Here is an 18,301-nt window from a genome sequence, read left to right on the forward strand (position 1 = left end):
CTTCCACATCCTCTTCGTCAAGTCTTCACTGACAATGCGATTCAAAACTGCCAGCAAGGAAGGCTCTGAATGGAGTAGTTTTGCAGGTACTCAAGAGTCGCATTCCATCCTATTGTATTCACTAAACAAAGACTCCTACAAATTCCTGAATATGCGGGCTCTAGCGGTAAATGTCGAAGTTCAAGAAAATTTTCTCAGTATCCTTCAAAGTAAGATATATTTTTTAAATATTTTCAGCAGATGAAAGAGTGTATTAAATGGATGACGAGCATATTAAGCGATGGATTTTACATGGTTTTATATAGGGATGTGAACGGACCGGACGAAAAGAGTGTATAATGCGAGATAACTTAACAAACGGGCTTGTATTATCGTGGTTTCACTGTATATCAAAAGTTGGTTTTCTTTGTTCTTTGAATTCCCTAGAACTACTGTATGTTCTTTTATTTGCCTCTGGAAAAATTTTGATATTTTCTTCCCACCTTATTCTGTGGAATGTGCAAAATGGAACCAACACTAAACTGTCACGAGTTATGACAAATATATGTCTATTGTTTTCACACAGGTACAAATAGGGGTGGCTAGGCGTCTCACTTGAAACAAATGGATGTGAAATTAGGGAAAACCAATTTGTTGCCAAACATTTTAAAGTGAAAGGTCTATGTGACACACGGCGACTGAAGGCCCAAGAGTGGTTTTCTTTTGTTATCGTAGGTATAACAATGAAATATTGTAACTGACCAGCAGCTTCAGACTTCGATTCTCTTTGTGTAATTGAATCTTATTGAATGCAACCGTCTATTTCTCTGACAAAATGGGGGACCAGGATCGATGGCTGCTTTTATTATTGCGACAATTTCGAGGTTGTAAAAATAGCTATTATTCATTCGTTTGACAACAGTGAAGGTTTGTTAGCGGACAGTAGGAAATCATTTTCGTTTGAAAATTTGCACAAGGTATTCGTTGTAGATTGCAAGTCAGGTCTCATAACATAGATACAATGAAAATTAATAAAAATAAGTGAAAAAAATTTATATGCCTTGAAATTCCTTAAATTTTTAAGTTTTGTGTTCTGGTTGTTATTCTAGGCATAGTTTATACAGGGACATCATTGTATTTATACTAACATTTCTAATATTAACCTGGCTATACCTTTGGATTAACGGTTGAGAACCGGAAACCGTTTGCTACACCTTTCCACGACTGAAGTTCGATGATACTGGCGTAAAATACAAATCATATTACTCGGTATAGGAGTGAAGAAAAGTAGCTCATCCATTTACGTAAACTAGGAAATATCGCGATTTTGAGTCTGATAAATGTCATTAGGTTTTTGTTTAATCAAAAGGTAGTACTGTATTGACAATAATATTTTGTTTACTCGCATGATCTCAAGTAGGTGTAGTGATTGCAAGACACACCCCTAGCAGAATTAGAAAGGCGCTAATGTAATTTCTTACGATACCAACTGTACTCCCACAGTAACATCCCACCCCTTGGGTCATGACGTCATGTATACTATGAGAGTTTCGAACTTCAGTCTCGTGAATTGGTGACGCTAGGCCGTAGTTTGGTTATGGCCCTAAAGGGAAGAATAAAGAACAAAACAATCCTCCGAAAGTAAATGTTGAGTGTTTGTTTTATAACTATTTAGTGTAAGTTACATACTCATATTGCAACTGCGCGTCTTACTTAACACTGTTGTTTCTGTAGGCCTAGGTTATCTTTGACTTCATTAGATAGGGATCTTGGTCCGGTGGTTATACTCTTAGTGTAGAACAGCGTCATTGTGATCTGGAGGAGTATTACATCCATTCTTAGAGACTACTATAACACTGCTTCAATCACACGTTCCCTTCGATGTGGAGCTGCGCTTGGGCGTGGTTTCGATTCCCGCTTCGGCTGATCAACTGACTTTGTTTTCTCAAGTTTTCCCGAACAGTAAGCAGAATGTCAGATAATCACATGGCGAATCTTCGACCTCTTATTCTTCAAAAGACATCTCATTTGTGACTAATCCCGTCGACGTTAAATAATCTTGTAGCTGATACAACGTCGTTAAATAACCGGCTACAAACTTCTTGTATCAGCCAGGGAATATAATATGTTACAAATACATTTACTTAGAGACTAATCCTGTTGCTCCAAGACAAAATGTCATTTTTGCAGTCTTTCAGGAGCGAGAATTACAAGTTTTAACGACTTGTTTAAAATCATAGTATCATGTTTCTTACAAGTTGGTTAGAAAATCATAGAAATGCGATATACATTATCATATTTTGCGAGAATAAAGATAGGCCTAACATTAGGATACACAACATAGACTACAGAAGAATCTCATTTTCGCCAAAAATTTATTCATCACATTTGCCTGGAAATCACAGAATTTCTGTAGTGGCTATATGTTGAAGTATTATCTCTTAATATTTTCCCAGGTGTTTTCCATAGCACGCGACACTGAAGGTATTATTGACGAAAAAAATGTAAAAGAATCTAATTTTCAAGTCGTTTGGAATATAAAGAATTCGCATAGGACGTGAATTGATTTGAAAACATTACAAAATAGGTAAAAATGTGAAAGAATTGATCGCTGCAAGTAACCTAAAAGTGATTATTTTTCACTTGAAATAAAGATATAGATCACTTCAAAATATAACGCAACACACACATTTCACTTCACTTAGTATATGCAATGCATACAAAACGCCTAAACTAAGGTAATGTAAGAACCTGTCACAGATTCTCGCACCAGAGAACTTACAAAGTTGAAGTTGGATGTTTCAGTGTTGCGTGTTATAGACACTGCCTGCTGGACCACAACCTATGGCTATTTACACTGCCTGCCCAATCTACGGTTATGCGCGAGTAGCCACTAGGTGACAGGTAGCGATTTTTCCATATACTGATAATCAGGGAAAGGATTTATATGTAAATACATATTTACTTATAAAGCTAATATAATTTATATTTTGCATTATCTTTATGTTTCACAATGTGTAGGGTTGAAAAATCCTACTTTTATTTTCCATATTTTTCCATATTTTAGAGTTTAGTACATATTTTCGTTAATTTCCATATATTTTCCATATTTCATATAAAACAGTCCATATTATATTAGGTTTAACAATAAAACAAAACAGAATTCCATTAACTTTTAAAAATACATTTCAACAATAGAGATTTAAACACATGTTCAGTAATCCCTTTAACATCAGAGTTATTTGAAAATTAGCAGTCCTATCAACAATGGGAAAGTAAGTTACAAAACTGTATTAATTTAATTTAAAATTTTTAACAGACTTCAGTTGTGCAGCTCAACAGTTAAATGCCAGTCAGAGTACACATAGGTTCAGTTTTGTAAATCATACTATAAAGACGGTAAATATGCCAAAAGTACGTCATTCAGTCAATTTAAAATCAAAACTAACAAGTTACATTTCAGAATTTAAAGAAGATGGTTTATCAACTGACAATAAAATATTATTTTGTAATTTGTGTCAGTGTGCAGTATCATCTACACAAAAGTTCCTGGTGCAACAACACATTACAACTAGTAAACATCAGGCCAACAAACAACTAAATTCCAAGCAGAGACAATTGTTTTTAACACAACCAACAACATCGAATGTAAGATCTGAGTTTAACATCGACCTGTGCCGTTCTCTCATCTCTGCTGATATTCCTCTCTACAAACTAAAGAATAAGGTCTTCAGGGAATTCCTTGAAAAATATACTCAACATACAATCCCGGATGAGTCAACACTTAGGAAGACGTATGCTCCATCCATCTACGATGAGACAATACAGAAGATAAGAGATGAAATTAAAGATAGTTCAATTTGGGTTTCCATTGATGAGACTCCCGACAAAGAAGGTAGACTTGTTGGTAATGTAGTTATCGGTTTGTTAAGTGAACAATATTCTGAACGAATTCTTTTACATTGTGATGTTCTAGAAAAGTGCAATAACAAAACTATAGTTAAACTGTTCAACGAAGCTATGGGTATCCTGTGGCCAAAGGGTATTATGTACGATAATGTGTTATTCTTTATTAGCGATGCTGCCCCTTATATGGTCAAAGCTGGACAAGCATTATCTGTTGTATATCCTAAATTGACTCATTTTACTTGTGTGGCGCATGCATTTCATCGTGTGGCAGAAGTGGTCAGAGACAATTTCCCTAAAGTAGATTTGTTGATTTCATCAGTGAAAAAAGTATTTCTCAAAGCTCCCAGTAGAGTTAACGTGTTGAAAGAAATGTACCCTGAAATTCCATTGCCACCAAAGCCAATTTTAACTAGATGGGGTACATGGCTAGAAGCAGTTGAATATTATGCCGAACATATAGACTCTATTAACAATGTTCTCCTTGCATTGGACTCTGAAGATGCAGTCTCAATTGATACTGCGAAAACAGTTACCTGTGACATAAGTGTGAAGAATGACTTAGCTCACATTCAGCATACATTTTCATGCATCATAAAAACGCTCAAAAGTCTCCAAAATAGGCACCTTTGACTATCTGAAAGTTTTGAAATTATAAATAGTACTGTGGAACAACTGAATCGTGGTAGAGGTAAAGTTGCAGATGCAGTAAGAGCTAAGGTGGACACTGTACTTTCAAAAAACCCTGGATATGAAGAACTACAAAAGGTTGTTGCTGTGATGAGTGGTGAATCAACAGTGAAGATTAACTTGGACTTATCCCCAGCAGACATTGTGAAATTGAATTATGTACCAGTTACTTCTTGTGACGTCGAACGCTCTTTTAGTCAGTATAAATCTATCCTCAGAGACAATAGAAGAAGATTCACTTTTCAGCACTTGAAAGAAATGTTTGTAACCTATTGTTATGGTAACAGACAATAAAAATTGTGTTTTGTTGAAACTACATTGGAAGATAAGGTACGTCCATTATATTTTTTGTTTAGTTTGATTAAAATGTACCAATATTTAACGTACATAGTCATTTTTTTATAATTTTAAGTCCATATTTAATTCCATATTTTGGTAAAAATCCATATTTAATTCCATATTTTGGTAAAAATAACTACATATATATTTACATATTTCATATATTTTTAGTCCATATAAATCCGTTCCCTGCTGATAATGTTAATAGCGGTGGGTACTGTCTTCCACATAGCGGCAAAAAAGTTTGATTGAGCAGGCAGTTTACGCAGCTATAGGATGCGATTCAGCAGGCAGTGGTTATAGAAAAGCATTTTTCGTGTCCGTAGTGACATGTTCGCTAGCTTTATCTAAAATGCAGCCATGAATTGTTACGTAAACCGCACCAGCTTTGCACAGTAAGTAATCGCATTGTGGAATCTGCTTTTTATAGATTTACAGTTGTGGAAAGACAGCCCAGTTTGTCCGAATATTTATTTTATTACCGCGTAACAATTCCATTGCTGATCTATTCCTCATTTAATTATAAGAAAGGACAGACTTGGGTCGGAAAGATGAACATAGGTCCCGAAGTGCCTTTCATAGTTTGTTGAAGTGATTTCTCGTACCTATTGAACTTCCACGTTATTATTACTGAATAAATTATCTTTTGTGATAATTAAATTACCGAATCTTTCCATATGTTCATGTAATTCCAGTTTTTCGTTTTCAGTAAAAATAATATTATCAAGAATAAAAGGTAATTGTAAAGATACCAAATAAAATTTTAACCAACTAAAATCGGTAATTATTAGAGAAGGAAGAGACAAAAATTAATAAAACAAAGCAAATCAACATTGATAGTGGAGGATTTGCAAGTGCCATTTAGTATTCAAATTTATTTTAAATCTTTTAAAATTATTTTTCGTAGGTCATGTGCAAAGTATGTTGGCTAAATTTTATTCCCAGAAACGCTTGCGCGGCGATTACAAATTTCATTGGTGCTAGGTATTGTATTCCCAGCAGGACCTGCGCGGCGATTATTTAATTTGATTGGTGTTTGTTGTATAATTATATCGAATTCCCAGCAACACTTGCGCGGCGACTACAAATTTAATTGGTGCAATATATGTTGGCTATATTTTATTCCCAGCAACACTTGCGCGGGGATTACAAATTTAATTGGTGCAAGGTTTGTTGGTTACATTTTATACCCAGCAACACCTACGTGGCGATTAATTAATTTGATTGGTGCAAGGTGTATTGGAGTAATACCAGCGTTTAGGTAATTGTGTGCTCTCAAATTTGGGTTTCTGGCATCTTGTCAGCCCATTTGAGTTGTGTGGATATACTCGGCCGCGGAACATTTTTTCCCTTGAAATTATTAAAGCCTGCTTCTCAGGGAGCTTCTACCTGAAAACCGGATTTGCATAATATGTTCGTTACAGTAGGTACGTTAATAGGAAACTACAATTTAAGTCACACAGTATTGTGGGCACTCAAAGTTGGGTTTCTGGCATCTTGTCAGCCCATTTGAGTAATGTGGATATAAAATGAAGAATTGTGACGGTGTCGTGTGGTTCCTGGAGTAGCTCAGTCGGTAGAGCATCTGTGTGGTAAACGAAGGGTCCCGGGATAGATACCGGGCACCGGAACAATTTTTCTCTTGAAATTATTAAAGCCTGGTTCACAGGAAACATCTACATGAAATCCAAATTTGCATAATATTATAGAACAAATCCTGTACATATACGTAAATTGAAAATTTTTATTTGAAAAACATTTATTTGAAAATATATATAAAAGCCGCTCCACTGAGTAAAACACGACTTGAGGTTCAGTGCGCCACTCCACGCATCCCCGCGCTTTCGACCACTTACTTTCTGCACCCTTGCCCCGAGAGCCAGTCCGGAGCAGCTCCCTTGAACCACGGAGCTACGGTGCGTCACATATATAAAGGTAAAGGTATCCTCGTAACATGCCATGAAGGCACTTGAGGGGCATGGAGGTAGAGCCCCATGCTTTCCATGAATGCGGTGGTGTGGTCGGCACCACGCTCTGACCGCCTTTTACCCCCGGGAAATACTCGGTACTCAATTTTTATAGGAGGCTGACTAAACCTCGGGGCCGTTCTGAAAGTTTGGCAACGAGAAAAAATCCTGTCACCACCTGGGATCGAATCCTGGACCTCCCAGTCCGTAGTCAGCTGCTCTACCTGGCCGCCCGCGTCACATATATACCGTATATATAATTTGAATTAGTAATTGAAATTAAGGGAAAACGGCTGAACAAATTTAATAAATGATCCCTCATTTTGAAGCTTGGAACCCAAAGTATTTCGGAAAAATGGTAGTTTTAAGTGAAATGTTAATTTTCCTACATCATTTTCCTTCTTTCCAAAATCCATCTGTCGTGAGTTTTGAGAAATAATGAGTTTTCACAATAAAACAGAACACAAACACACTAAAATAAACAATATCACTCGAAGGCTAAGACCTGCAGAATTGCTGATATATTTAGAGGCCAGATGACCCAGATTCTGTCACATCATAATTCCAATATGTCGATCTTTTAAATTATGGTTATTTAACGACTCTCGCAACTTGCCAGGTTATATCATCGTCGCCGGTGTGCCGCAATTTTGTCCCAGAGGATTTTTTTTAAATGCCACTAAATCTAGTGACATGAGGCTGTGGCACTTCAGCACACTTTAATGCCATCGATCTGGGCCGGGATCGAACCCCGAAACTCGGACTTAGAAGGCCAGCGCTAAGACTAAGGGTACGAACACGTTGACGATGGTAGACTAACTGGTAGAGTAGCCGGTAGCAGTAGTGGGGGAAATGAATCGCTAGAATCATATGACACCGCACACGTTGACTCATGGATGGTCGCTTTACTGCTAGCTTCCCAGCACGCTGTAAGCTCCAAGAATGGTTTCAGTCATTCTTTCAAGCTTGCAGCGCAAGTCTCGGCGTGGAGCAGAGAGGCATTGGAGAGGTGATCTGTGGACCAGATGTCAATGATGACTTGTGTAAATAGTAGAGACGACTTTTATCAATTATTTGTGTAATTCGTGTTTTTTAATTTACACAAATTTGTATTCTATTTTAAACTACGCGCCTGTGATTTAGTTTTGACGTTAATTGGCCGTAACTCGGTAACCAGTAAAGATCTTGAGGAGCGGTAACTTTTGAAACGAATTTCCATTCTTACTCAACATTTTTCTCGCTTTGACCCCCCATCTAACGTGAAAAACAAAAAAGTGTACCGTTTACCGAAAATTTTTTTCTGTGAGCAGATCACTTCAAAGTCAGTATTTTTGTCTCACTTTTAAAAACAAAATTTTGACTTCGAATTGTTTTCTATGCTTCCCTTGGACATTGACCTATCAATACAAAAAATTGCAGCGCGATTGTTTGAATATCATAGATGCTACGACGTAATAAGTTAAACGGAGCGGGAAATCTCATTCTTGGCTACTCCGACTATCAGCCAGCGACCTGTCAAGCTCCGCCTTAAGCATACCGCTTGCTTCACTCGTGGCGGGAATCCTGTGTCAGTGGTTGTAAAGTTTTGAAACACTGCACACATTGGATGTAGAAAAACGTATTGCTCGTGTGTTCGAAAGACCTGCCACGACATTAACTTTTCGTATAGATTCAAAACTGGAGGTAGAATTTAAATAATTTTTAGATTACAAACTACTAATGAATTCGGATGAATGGACATCGTCGTTCACCAATAGGCCTGATTTGGAGTCTTCGATCTCATTTCAAGAGTTTAATCGCTTTCTTCTGTATGTGCCTTAATACCACGAAAAATAAAAAATAAATAAACAAATAAATAACTAATATCAAACAAATTATTGAGAATGTTCACTAGGCACTATTTTGTAAGAATTGTACAGTTTACCTCAGTGTGAGTATAAGCCGTTCTTCCTCAAGATAGGATTCCCTGGCAATTTTTCCAAGCCTTCTGTATGAAATCTTTGGTTAAATAGAGAAGATAATCGAAAGTTTCGATTTCCACTCTCGGGTAGCTAATGCATTTTTATGGAAAGTTCCGCAGATATTTAAAAAGATAATATTCACCAAACGCAACCCTTTATTATTTATAGGATGAAGGCAACACTCTCGAGAAAAGATTTCTTGTAATAATAATCACTTTGATTCTACACTGTCTAATAAATCAAATTCGTCCTCACTACTTGAATCCCTTGCGATATCAAGTCTACACAGAGATTACAAGGAGATGACCTAATCAGCTGTGAGTCAGCTGAGAGATTAAAGCGACCTGCAAACAAGCTCCAATTTGTGCACACCAAGCTTCCTTGTCTTTCATAAACACTGCTAGCGGAGCCTGCTAGCTTTAAAGCTAGGCGCCAACGTGTTCGTACCCTTATACTAACTTTGCCACCCAAGGCGACTGTCGATCTTCATTTGTGTAAATTTTTCAGAATGTTTCTTTAATGTTGATAATCAAAAACTTCAAGACTTACTAAAATTAATTTACAGGTCAGATTCTCCGGTGTGTAATTTTCTGAGTACAGCTATCTGCGTATTGGATATTAAAAACAACAAAACTTAGGAATGTTTGATGACATAATTAAAAATGAAATATTATTATAGTGAATGCCATGATGTATTTTTCACTAGTTATACAGATTGATGCTTTATTGATGATGAAATCTTTTAGTTTTATATAAGTAGGCGTACAGAATATTTGAAGTTAGATCTTCATTTCTATACTATTTACTGAGTGACGGCTATATAGTAGTCTATACAAAACTTAAGTAATATAACAATATTGTTATTGAAATGAAATATTTTTATAGTTATTAATCAAGTGGTATGGGTGTTTTCGATAGTATGTTTAATGGTGGTGTGGTGTAGATATTTAAAAATTAAAGTTAAAATTTATAAAACAGTTATGCTACCGATTGTTCTTTATGGTTGTGAAAGTTGGATTCTTACTTTGAGAGAGGAAGAGAGATTAAGAGTGTTCGGAAATAAGATGCTTAGGAAAATATTTCCGGCTAAGAGGGATGAAGTTATAGGAGAATGGAGAAAGTTACACAACGCAGAACTGCACACATTGTATTCTTCACCTAACTTAATTAGGAATATTAAATCCAGATGTTTGAGATGGCAGCCCATGTAGCACGTATGAGTTAATCTAGAAATGCATATAGAGTGTTAGTTGGAAGAAATTAAGAGAAAATACCTTGAGGGAGGTAGACGTAGATGGGAGGATAATATGGTAATTGACTTGAGAGAGGTCCGATATGATGTTAGAGACTGGATTAATCTTGCTCAGGATAGGGACCAATAGAGGGCATTTGTGAGGACGGCAATGAACCTCCGGGTTCCTTAAAAGCCATTTATATGTAAGTGATGTAGATATTTTTGTTTGTGATTCTCTTCAGTATTATCTGGAGGAAGCGCAAAAATTATAATGCCTAAGAGAAGACCAAAAGGTGTTACTTACTGATAAAAGAAGAGGCCTACAAAATGTTGTAGTGTCCCGATCACTTTAGCAAGGTCTCTTAGCAGGAAAAAGTGATTCTACCCTCTACATTTCAAGGTAGTTCACGAAACATGCAGTAGTTATACCAAGACGCTATGTCTGTTATTGGAAAGCATGGTAAATCTGGTATTTTCATAACTCTCACCTACAATCCGCAATGACCTGAAATAGCTACTGCTTCACTTCCACATGAAAAACGGACTGATCGTCCTGACATTGTTACTTGCGTTTTCGCATTGAAACTCAAGAACTGATGATGTATAGGTTCAATAAAAAGTATTTAGCATGAAGGAAACCATTCAGAGGGTTATGTTTCATTTTCCAGGAAATAAATAACGTCCAAAATGTCTGGTATTCTTCATTGGAAATAAAGTTGAAAAATTTTTAATTTTAACTTCTAATTAACTTAGTTTGCAGCATTTGCTGCACAAGCCAGTAGTATATGTATAATTCAAAGAAAATCAATCAATATGCATTTAGAAAAAGGCTGTGACTTAGTGCAAATTAAACGTACATGTAAACAAACTATGCGATATGTTGATTACGGTTCTTTGAATAGTATAAATAGGTAGAAAATCACTTATTATATTCTCTGTGAAAATATTACACTTCTTTTTAATAAAAATTTAAGAACATCATTGTTACGAAACAATTTATATTTTTTATTTCTATTAACTCTCATTAGCTTTACCACTACATATGAATAGATAACAAAAAGACATATTAATATTACTGCCTTCAATGTGGAAAAGTTGTCTTCAAGGACTTTCAGAATCTTGTCTAAGTTTAACAATCTCCAGGTAATTTTCATATTCAATGGACAGAATAAAGTTTATCAAATTGTCCAAACCTTCTTGCTGCATTACTGATCTCAAATAGTAATTATTCAAATACATGCAACATTGGATTTTCCTCATTAATTTTCTAATATACCAGTAAACATCTGCGATTATATTAACAACTTTTATTTTCTGAAATGTCGAGAGCTGTGCAGTTTAGTAAGTTCATAGTTGAATCTTCTTCCCTACAGAGAACACGTTATGGTGAAGTATAGTATAAACCCTAATTCCGAAGAGATACTGGACGTATGTCCAGTTGCTAGTCTAAAGATATCGGTTGTTCTTAGAGAATTACGAATCACAGTTTTATTTCTTTTAAATTCGCACCAGAAACGTAACCATATCATTCAAGTACACTGACTGACAAAAAAAATCACGCACCAAGAAGGAGTTGTCGTTTTGCTGCAAACCTCGGCATACAGTTACATCTCAGGGAGATAGTCAAATCATTAGCGTAGTAACGTAATTAGTTGACTGGTGTTGCCACCAGAGGTCGTGAACCTGCTGTCATCCGTGGCCTATAAAAGAGCTTGCACAGGCTACTCGAACGTAGTGGACTGTTGTTTCCGGTTGTATCAAAATCGTCGATCACTGAACATGCCTCTACGACGCCATCGAAGAGACTTTACCAGTTAACGGAGTTTGAAAGGGGGCGCATTATTGGAATGCGTAAGGCTGGATGGTCTTTCGGCGAATCGCTAGCCACCTATGCCGTTGTGACCACACTTTTAGGACGTGTTGGGACCAATGGATGCGTGAGGGCACGCACACACGGCGAGTGGGCTCAGAACGCCCTCGACTGACCACCAGCAGAGAAGATCGTCGGATCCTCCGACAAGCCGGAACAGATCAACTGTTTCATCGCCCGCCATCCTGAGACAGGTGGCATAATTATTACAGGCCCCTGTCTCTGCCTGAACCATTTCCAGGCACTAGGCTGAAGGAAATTTGGTTTTTCGGCGCCCATTACGTGCCCTGCCATTGACTCCCGCCCACCGTCGCCTCCGTTTGCAGTGGTTTCGTGAGCGACAAACCTGGACTGCTGAAGACTGGAACCGGGTTGTCTTTAGTGATGAATTCAGGTTCTCTTTGAGCTCTGACGACGGTCGTGTTCGCGTCTGGAAACCTCGTGGTGCGCGCCTCAATCCTACATTTGCTGTGGCGCGACACACCGCACCCACTGCTGGCGTGCTGGTCTGGGGTGCCATCACGTACGATAGTCGGTCAACCCTAGTAATGATACGAGGGACAATAAGTATGGGCGAATCTAGAAACGCATACAGAGGGAAAAAAGACTTTTGGGGAGGCCGAGACGTAGACGAGAGGATAATATTAAAATGTACTTGAGGGAGGTGGGATATGATGATAGAGACTGGATTAATCTTGCACAGGATAGAGATCGATGGCGGGATTATGTGAGGGCGGTAATGAAACTCCAGGTTTCTTAAAAGCCATTTGGTTTATTTGCCCTCCTGTCCCTACCGTTACGTATTATACTCTGTCCCGATAATCCAATTAATCATAAATAATTTTCACCAGATAATTATTGGGCTCTTACTGAAAAGAAAAGGAGCTAGATTGCAGAAAATAGACTTTTATTCTATTGTCTTATTTCTTTTTGTTTATTCTTATGTTTCACAGTAAATTAATTTAGTAACATAATAATAATTAAAAAATCTCACTTTTACTTAAGTTTAGAGAGTCTTCACGATCGTTGGGAAAATTTCTTTTATAGCGTGAAATAGTAGGACCTGACAATTTGAAAGTGAATCTTAAATTTGGAACGCTGTCACCAGTGGCTGAAAACCTTACACACATGACCAGTGTGGTAACTGCTGAAACTGCTTCATGGAAAAAAAATTCTTCCTGGTCCAGTCAATTGTAATTTAATTTCAAAATCTGATCTTGACATACACGTAATTTAAACAAAAAATGATATTTCGGCCAGCTCACTTCCTCAATCATGACTCTAGTTTCACTCCTTCCTTTGTGATATTTGCTTATCCAAAATGAATATGTGCGCAAATAGAAATGAGTTGTGTGCAAGAAAATCTGCAGTTTCAACTGGCAACTGTTGTTTCCCTCTCAATATTCCTGCGCATTTGCAATAGCGGTAACGTGGCTTTACTGTAGAACAACATCATTGTGATCTGGAGGAGTAGTACATCCATTCTTAGAGACTACTATAACACTGCTTCAATTACACGTTACCTTCCCTACTGATGTGGAGCTGCGCTTGAGCGTGGTTTCGATTCCCGCTTCGGCTGATTAACTGACTTTGTTTTCTCAAGTTTTCCCGAACTGTAAGCAGAATGTCAGCTAATCACATGGCGAATTTTCGACCTCATATTCTTCAAAAGACATCTCATTGTGACTAATCCCATCGACGTTAAATAATCTTGCAGCTGATACAACGTCGTTAAATAACCGGTTACAAACTTCTTATATCTGCCAGGGAATACAACATGTTGCAAATACATTTTCTTAGAGACTAATCCTGTTGGTCCAAGACAAAATGTCATTTTTGCAGTCTTTCAGGAGCGAGAATTACAAGTTTGAACGACTTGTTTAAAATGATAGTATCATGTTTCTTACAAGTTGGTTAGAAATTTATAGAAATACGATATATATATGTCATATTTTGCCAGAATAAAGATAGGCCTAACATTAGGATGCACAGCATAGACTACAGAAAAGTCTCATTTTCGTGAAAAATTTATTCATCACATTTGCCTGGGAATCACAGAATTTCTGTACTGCCTATAGGCTATGTTGAAGCATTATCTCTTAATATTTTCCCAGGTGTGTTCCATAGCACCCAACACTGAAGGTAGAGGAGAAGGTCCAAATATGGGCTACCAGTTTCATTTTATGTAATTTCTCGAAATCAGTACAGGAATAAAGCAGAAAATTGCGTGCAAGTAAATACTGGAACTATATTCCTTAATACTAAATCAATAACAAATTAATATAAATAGTAGTTTTAGCACAGAAAAAATATTTTACTGAAGTTGCAGAATTCATGATTTTAATAGAGCGGTCCAAATATGGGCTACCAATAATATTTTTTTAAACACTTCACTCAAATATTGGGAATTAACGTAAATAATAATTATATTGTTTGACATCATTTAAATGAGATTTAAGAGTTATGAAACCGTAAGATTACATATGTATTGAGTAATCAATTAAAAAAAATTTAAACTGAGGAAGAAAATATTGTTCATCATTGAAACAGCACAACTTATTTACAAAAGTCACACATGTACTCTTCTTTCTCTGCACCTGCACAGTCACTATGTGCCCACATGCAACACATAAAACACCTTATCCACAGTTCACCGGCAGTGTCATCGGAAAACTTTCCTTCACAGAACATGCATGCTGTATCTTCATCGTCCCCTGGTTTTGTTTTGCCTACAGGACAATCAAGATCACCCTCACCACTCTCGACAAGTTCCATAGGCATACCTACATTGGGCTCAGAATCAAAATTCTCTTGTTGGGATTTCCTTCTTTTCCTTTCCCTTTCCCTTTGTTCTTCTTTCTTTTCAGACCCACTTGTGTCTTTCCTCCAGCTTCTACTTCATCAAGATTTAAACATCTCTTTGTAGACTGAAGTCTGGCAGTAGTTTTATGCAGTGATTCTGAAAGCCCTGATTTGTATGGGGTTCCAGTTATAAGGCAAGAACCCGCACTCTTTGTCCCACGATTACTCGCCTTCTTTGACGCCACAGGAAGCGGTGATATATCAAAAGGGCTCACTAGAGTAGCCGTTGATGGTCCAGGAAGTTGACTGGGTGTCCCGGGCTGATCTGACTTATCAACAGGAGGCGAGATAGAAGCTAGCTGTTGAGACGAAGTCGATGGCTGCGGTACAGATTGTTGTAGAGATGCTGACATGTTGCCATCTTTACTGCACGTCTTCCCTGATTCCGCTACAGCTGCTAGGAAGTCTGCCTCAGAAAATATGTTTCTGTTTGGTGGACAGATTCCTGTCTCCTTGAAACCATTGACGGCAACTTCCCCAGGCTGAACCTTCAGATATGCCTTTCCAAAGAGTTCCATGATGTCGTAGGCTGTGACAGGTCTTTGGTTTTTACGCAGCCACAACCTTATTTCCTCACTGTAATAATTCTTCAAAGGGCCCATGAATGTTTTGTAAAGGGGCTGCATTTTATGTCTTGAGTGAGGGGTAGGGAAATTATTGTGATATGATTAGCTCGTGCCATATCAATGACATCCAAGTTTCGAACATGACTGTAATGGCCATCCGGTATAAGGAGTACTGGAGATTCTTCTTTTGGGGCAACTTTCTCAATGGAATGGATGAGCCACTGTGTAAAAATATTACTTTGTACCCACCCAGATCGGTGGGCAAAACCAATGGCTCCCAGCGGACTTCCTCTCATGAGCTGATCTGACATGTTCTTCCTGGGGAAAATCACTGCTGGTGGTACAAAGTGCCCATTGGCACTCATGCAGGCAATGACGGTTATTGTAGCACCCCTTTCCGCTGAAGTCAACGCTCCTACTTGCCTCCTTCCTTTTCTTCCAATGACATACGGTATTTTGCTTTGGACTATTGTCAGGCCTGTTTCGTCCACGTTGTATACCCGGTCCTCCGGATAATTGTGTTTATTGTAGGCTTGTAACAGAAGATAAAAAAATTTCCCTACATTCTCCCTATTAAACCCTAATGCTCTGGGCAAATGAGGTGCCGCATGGTTTCCGAAGAGAGAGAGCATTCTTATGGCGTTGCAAAAAAAGATTTACCCAAGACCTTCCTGCTTCACCTGATATGAAAGGGTGAGACAGATTGTTCTTTAACGCAATCTGAAAAGCCATTCTCCTCAGATCACCAAGAGTGCACCCAAAAAATTTTTCTTCCATAGCAAGTAGATAAGCTATAAGACGTTTCTCCAGTTCCTCTCCAAGAAAGGGCTTTCGTCCTAATTTTGTTCTCGCAGCATCGGCAGGAGCGACTAGTGTCTTTTTAGACAACGTTTGCAACGTTATGCGAGGAACATGGAAATATTTCGATGCTTTTAGAGTTCCCATCTTCCCCTCCCTCACTGCAACTATTGCTTTCTCCATGTCCTCAGCTTCCCATAATTTTCTAGTACCTTTTGGTACATATTTTGGTTTTGATCGTGGCATCCTGAAAATTCAAACCGATTTTAAGTCTTTCTGTCTATTAAAAAAATGTGGTCTGAATATGGGCTACTAGCCGTATTTGGACCATACAAAGTAGCCCATATTTAAACCATCGTGCTACTAAATTTAAAAAAATTATAATGGTTATACGTTGATGGAAGTAAACGAAATTTGCATCGCTGTACGAAGTCCTATCTATATACTATGCAACTGATGTAACAGAATATTCGTAAGTTATGTAGAATAGTAGCAAAAAATGATAAAGACTTACTGGTGAAAATTCTAGTAGCAGCCGGAACCACAAGCAACACTTTAACACAACCTACACACTTTCTCTTGTCTAGCGGACTGGAATCGGCAACAACCCCTCTTTGTGACCTTCAGAGGAACCAATTCCCATATTCACTTCCAGAGTGCAGCATCATACAGTGCCGAAAACCACCCTAGCCCGTTTTTAGACCATAGCCCATTCTTGGACCGTCTCCTCTATTATTGACGAAAAAAAAAAAAAAAAAAAACTGATTTTCAAGCAGTTTGGAATATATAAGGAATTAGGACGTGAATTTGAAAACATTACAAAATAGGTAAAAATGTGAAAGAATTGATCGCTGCAAGTAACCTAAAAGTGATTATTTAACACTTGAAATAAATATATAGAACACTTCAAAATATAACGCAAACACACATTTCACTTCACTTAGTATATGCAATGCATATAAAACGCCTAAACTAAGCTAATGTATCTTAACCTGTCACAGATTCTCGCACCAGAGAACTTACAAAAATTAAAGTTGGAAGTTTCATTGTTGCGTGTTATAGAAAAGCATTTTTCGTGTCCGTAGTGACGTGTTCGCTAGCTTTATCTGAAATGCAAACCGCACCAGCTTTGCACAATAAGTAATCGCATTGTGGAATCTGCTTTTTATAGATTTACAGTTGTGGAAAGACAGCCCAGTTTGTCCGAATATTTATTTTATTACCGCGTAACAATTCCATTGCTGATCTATTCCTCATTTAATTATAAGAAAGGACAGACTTTGGTCGGAAAGATGAACATAGGTCCCGAAGTGCCTTTCATAGTTTGTTGGAGTGATTTCACGTACCTATTGAACTACCACGTTATTATTACTGAATAAATTATCTTTTGTGACAATTAAATTGCCGAATCTTTCCATATGTTTATGTAATTCAGTTTTTACGTTTTCAGTAAAAATAATATTATAGAGGAATATACGGTAATTGTTAGACTTCGTTGAATTGCCACACGCAGCATGCTATCAGGTTGCCGATGTACGGTAGTATAGAGGAGGTGAGCGACCGCCCAGTCTCGTAGTATAACAGTTCATGTTAAGAGTTGTGACCGGTCCAAATAGAGCAGCTACAGCTAATATATACCTATGTAAGCACTTGTTTTTGCATTACTGTGGTTGGAATAGCCAAAGCTTAACATCTGTTCAGTGTAGACAAAAATTCAATCAAACATACTACAATGAGAGTGTTGCTGTTCCAAACAATTGCCCCTGGAATACCCCCGCAGCCAGTCTTTCCCCGTTGAGAAACGTTGTTGGATGCTGTTAATTATTATGCAAAATATTGCGGCAAAATAATGGAGGTAATTTATGCATTGGATAACACAGACAGTTCCGCTGTTGCAGCTGTAAAATCATTGCCTTCTGAACAGCTATTGGAAAATATTCTGTTCATTGATTCTAATTTTAAAATCGTGTCCAAAAGCATCACCCTGTTAGAATCGTCTAAATTACAACTCTCAGAAGCCCTTAATATAGTGGATAAAGTATCACAAACCGTTATCCAAAATAACAATTCATTAATTTCAGAAAAAGTGAAATGTAAGTTGAGAAATATTATTGCTAAAAATTCTGCCT

Source organism: Periplaneta americana, chromosome 15, assembly GCF_040183065.1.
Source record: "Periplaneta americana isolate PAMFEO1 chromosome 15, P.americana_PAMFEO1_priV1, whole genome shotgun sequence".
In the NCBI taxonomy this organism is placed as follows: Eukaryota; Metazoa; Arthropoda; class Insecta; order Blattodea; family Blattidae; genus Periplaneta; species Periplaneta americana.